Source organism: Camelina sativa, chromosome 1, assembly GCF_030686135.1.
Source record: "Camelina sativa cultivar CO46 ecotype springtype chromosome 1, ASM3068613v1".
Lineage (NCBI taxonomy): Eukaryota > Viridiplantae > Streptophyta > Magnoliopsida > Brassicales > Brassicaceae > Camelina > Camelina sativa.
In genome coordinates this window covers 19525454-19530662 of record NC_141880.1, presented here as the reverse complement: position 1 = coordinate 19530662, position 5209 = coordinate 19525454, and the positions used below count along the sequence as shown (strand labels likewise).

Sequence of the window (5209 nt, the reverse complement as noted above, 5' to 3'; positions counted from 1 at the left end):
GTGACTTCCTCATCAGAGATATGAATGGCTTTTGCAGTGAATTCCCTTGGATTTTGAACAGCTTTTCCAGGGAGTTGGTTGGGTTTAGGAGCTGAAGTAGAGGCAATGTTACTCTCCATATACTTCATTCTGGAGTTGAGACCTTCAAACTTCATGTTCAGATCATTGTACTGTGATGTGAGCCTTTGATTCAACTCAGCAAACTGCTTGGCTTCCTCAATCTTGCCTTGTGTTTGCCCAATCAACAACTGTTGCATCATTGCTCTTAAGTCTTGTTCCTGGCCCTGGTTAGTCTGAAACCCTGGTGGGGGACACAATTGGGGCTGGAACACTTGGTGTTGTTGCTTGGGGATGTAGTTTTGTTGCTGTTGAGGTTGTTGAGGTGGATAGACTTGGTCTTGAGGGTTGGCCACATTGGTGCTCCTATAAGAGAGATTGTTGTTCTTGAAACCTCCTTGGTTGTAGCCTTTGAATCCTCCCTGGTTTTGCAGGTAGCACAACTCAGCAAAGTCAGGCTCCCCTTCTTGAACTGGAGCTTCCTCTTCACCAATGAAGTGAATGGACTTGGATTGGCTGAGGAGGATCTTGTCAAGCTTCTCATTGACCATCTTCAAATCCTTCTTATACTTGTCCTCTTGATCAGTTGAGGAGCTCCTTATGGTCCTATCATAGTCCTCATTATAATTGCCATCAGATTGAGCAAGATTCTCAACTAATTCCCATCCTTCTTCTACATTCTTGTTGAGGAAATTGCCATTAGAGGCTGTGTCAAGAAGCATTCTTATCTTGGGAAGCACTCCTCTATACAAAGTGCTTAGAAGTGACTCATTGTTGAAGCCATGGTGAGGACACTGAGTTTGGAATCCTTTAAACCTCTCCCAAGCTTCACAAAAGCTCTCATTATTCCTTTGAGCAAACCCAGAAATCTCATTCCTCAGCCTAGCAGTCCTTGCATTGGAGAAGAACTTGGCCAGAAAAGCTTTCTTGCATGCATCCCATGTGGTGATAGCTCCAGTAGGTAGAGTCTTCTCCCAAAGGTGAGCTTTGTCTCCAAGAGAAAATGGGAAGAGCCTTAATTTGAATCCATCTTCACTCACACCATTGATCTTTGTGAGGCCACATATTCTGTCAAACTCATCAAGGTGATCTAGTGGATCCTCCATTGGCAACCCATGAAACTTGTTTGCTTGTATCATTGAGATCAATCCACTCTTGATCTCAAAGTTATTGTTTGCTACTGAAGGTGGCACAATTCCAGCCCTTTGGTTGTGGGTATTGGGTGCATCTCCTGCACCAATGTGCCTTGGTCTTTGCACATGGATAGCTTGTTGCTCCATGATGTCTTGACCTTGTTGTTGTTGAACTACTCTTCCTTGTTTATGTCTCAAACCCTTTTGTAGCCTGTGGATGTTGTCAATAGGCTGTTGAAGACTATCTTTGCCTTTTGACCTTGTGTGCATCAACAAACTCTACTACAGACTCGAACAGGTACACGGTCGAGCGCAGGCTCGAGTGGGTGGTCGAGTCGACTGGGAAGTAATGGCTATTTAGGTCCGGCTTCTGGCTCGATCAAGTGCTCGATCACAGCTCGGTCGAGTGGTGGTCGAGTAGGTGGTCGAGTGGGTACCTGAAACACAAAACAGCCAGGCAAAGGAAGATTCCAATTCAGTAACTTCACAAGTGTTTAAAACGAACTTAATCTTAGACTAATAATGATCCTAAATGTCACAAAACACACTCAAATGGGCAACGACGCCAAATTGAAACTGACTTTCTTTGTGGTGTATGAATGAATGATGTATGGAATGATGATGTATGGAATGAATAGAAGTCAGGGTGTTTCAATTCCCCTTATGCAGTTGCAGTATAAGAGGTGTCAATCCTATCTGAGTGATTGTGAACAATTAAGATGTGCATATGAGTCTAAGTCAAGCCAATTGTAAAGATTGTTTGTCACTAACAATCCTAAAATGAGATAAGAAATGCAGAAAGTAAAAACAACTAGTACAAGATACTAAATGCAAACAGAACAGACAAATTAAAGCTATAATGAAACTAGAACAGAGATAGACACTATGCTAATGAACTAATGCAAGACAAGTAATGAATAGGAAACTACGTGAATGCAATGGAAATGAAACAGGAATGAAACAAGACAATCACAAATCAAAAACACAAGTTCTGGGGATGAACTCGAGCAGCACTCGACCGAGTGTAGGTCGAGTACGTGGTCGAGCTAGACTTAAACGTGAAAACAGAGCAACACAAGAAAAACAGAGCAACGCTAAAACTATCAAACAACAAGCAAGCAATGATATTTAGACTAAGATTTTAATAAACAAAGAAGGCCTTGAGGAGGGATTCATGGGCTGAGCTAATCATTGTGGTTATCTAACTTGGTCAACAAATCTCAAGCAAACATTGAGCTGATCTCTAGACATACTATTCTAAGACATGTTTAATCCACTCTCATGGCAAGAAACAATCAAACCTATGCATTTCTAAACTTGTTCTCACAAAGAAAAGAATCTACACAAGCAGGCATTAAGCAATACATCTCAAACCAAACAAGACTTCTAATCTCTTAGCAAGCCTAATGGTAAGCTCTAGATCTAGCCTTATCTATGCTCCTTAGACATTGGTGTGATGCTAAGATGCTTGAAATCAAACCCTACCTTCTCAGATATAGGATCAGCATTAAGATCATCTAGCCTAGAAGAGATCTACAACAATCAAGCTTGACCAAATCAAACAAACCACAAGATCAACCCAGCCTAACCCATCCTCAAGGTCCTAAACAAACTACTCACAAGAACACATGGTGAAATATGTCAAAAACCCAGAAAATAATGAAACTTGCATCATTGGAAAGATGAAACAGAGATCTACAATATTGATGATGGAATAAAACTCGAAATCTTAATACTTTGAAAGTTATGAAACAAACAAAATATAAGAATCTAGTCTTTCTCTCTCAAACAAGTACAAAAACTAAAATAAAAGAAAAGTGCAAAAGGAATAATATCTAAAAAAGGTAAAAACTAGGTTTTAGACTCTCTAAAAAGCTGGACTCTTTGGTGGCTGCAGGTACAAGGGCTTTTTGTAGGAGATGAGGTGGAAGCCCTAAAAATATAAAAAGTCAAAGCAGTCAACGGCTCGGTCAACTCGACCAGTGCTCGGTCGAGTGGCTGGTCGAGCTGGCTTCTCTCGTGCATTCTCCACTCGGTCGAGTCCTTCTCAGCACACGGTCGAGTGGTGGTCGAGTGGTGCGGTCGAGTTGGACTCCGGACCTTGATTCTACAGCCTTAACTCTCTTGTTTTCTCCTCAGGATTGCTTCACTTCTCCTCAGCATTGCTTCCATGCTCCTTAAGCTCCAAAATCACCTGTTTATGCATGAAAAGATGCAAATGCAATGCAACTACACTCTAATGCATGATTAGTATTAAAGCTACACAATAATGGCCTAAATGGATATTAAAAGATGCAAAAGTTGTGAATAAACTAAGGGAAAACAAGGTAAAATATATGAACATCAGTGGTTTAATTGTTGGGTTTGGAACTTGGTTGTTTTGAAAAAAAGAAAAGAAAAGAAAAGAAAAAAAAGAAAGAAAGAAAAGGTTAGAGTCTTTAGGAGGGGAATGTGTTTAAGAGAATTTAAGCTTTAGTGAAAGAATGGGAAGTATAAAGATTGTTGAAGATGGTTCTAACCAAAGAAAAGAAAGAAAGAAAAGAAGAATCTAGCAAAAAGCTTTTATGTCTTAATGATTAAGAAGAAAAGGGAACCATATCAATTAGAAAGAAGTCCCCATTCCACTAGTTGATTCAAATAAGAAACCTCTCCTAAGGCTTAAAAACAAAAAGAGAAAAAGTACTTGAGGAGAGAAGAAGACAAAGGGTAGAATTAGGACCATTTGGGATTAGAATGTTAGGATCAAACACTTTGGGTGCCTTTGGGTAGACAAGGTTTTGTTCTTGTATGTGTCTATTAGTTCTTACTTTTAGCTTTCTTCTAAAGCTCAATCCATTTTTTTTTTATGAGAGAACCTTGACTTAATGAGCCCCACTCTAAAGAGAGATCATCCTTGTCTCTAAACCTTTATCTCCAAGCCAAATGAGTTTAAACATTGCACAATCTGATTCATGTTCTTGCCTAATGAATGTTAAAGGAAATGATTGATCTGAATGCATGTGGATATCTAAGGCTTGAATCAGTAGAGGTTGTGATATATCTCTTCTAGATTAGATATGCTCTATGCTATTCTTATACTGAGAGGGTAAGGATAGATCTTAAGCTTCTTAGCATCACACCAATGTCTAAGTTGTTAGATAAGGCTAATGCTAGAGATTATCATGAAGCATGCTAAGAGATTAGATGTTTAAAGTGATTTTTGACATTGATGATATGGGTTTTAATGCCTGCTTTGATATGTAATAGCTAGTGAGAACTAGGTCTAAGAAGTATCTTGGCTTGATTGTTATTGTCATGAGAATGGATTAACATGTATTAGAAGATCATTGTCTAGAGATAGCTCATTGTTGATTGAGGTTTGTTGACCAATTTAGATAGCCATAGCTTGAGTCCATCCCATGAATCCATCCTTAGGATTTTCTTTGTTTATTGATTTCCCTGTTTAAGTATTGTTAATTGCTTGTTGTTTGCTCTGTTTTCATTATTTGCTCTGTTTATGTTCATTCGCTTGTCAACTCGACCTCCCACTCGACCATGCACTCGACCGAGTGCTAGGTTCGAGCTCCATTTTACTTTCTTGCTTATGCATTGTTCTTTTCATGTTTTCTTCTGCTTATTAGTTAATTCTGCTTAGTCTTGTTTATTGCACTTGTTCTACAGTTTAATTCAGCATTAGTATTGTCTTAAGTTGCCTTAGTTCATTGCATTTCATTATTGTCATTAGGTTGTTAGAAACAAATCAACTTGATATTTGGCTTAACTTGAATGCATTGATCACATCTTGACTGCTTACATATCACACTCTTTATGGATTGACATCCTTTATGCTACAACATCATAAGGGAATTGAAACACCTTGCATTACATTCTGATCATTCATACTGATGTTTGTTTGTTTGATTGCATCATTCATTCATTCATAAGTAGATACTTGAAAAAGTTTTTGTTTCAACAACATTAAAAAGTTTCGAGATTAATTTGGAGTGTTTAGACAACACTTAAACCCATTTTATCCCAAA

At 38.7% G+C, this 5209-nt stretch overlaps 1 non-coding gene across 1 annotated transcript; it reads left to right on the top strand.

Annotated features, from left to right (window-relative positions):
* The first annotated feature begins 834 nt into the window (after window positions 1-834).
* On the top strand, window positions 835-941 carry LOC147950130 (small nucleolar RNA R71). The gene has a single exon (XR_015565086.1). It is a non-coding gene; the product is annotated as a small nucleolar RNA R71 (small nucleolar RNA).
* The last annotated feature ends 4268 nt before the right edge of the window (window positions 942-5209 follow it).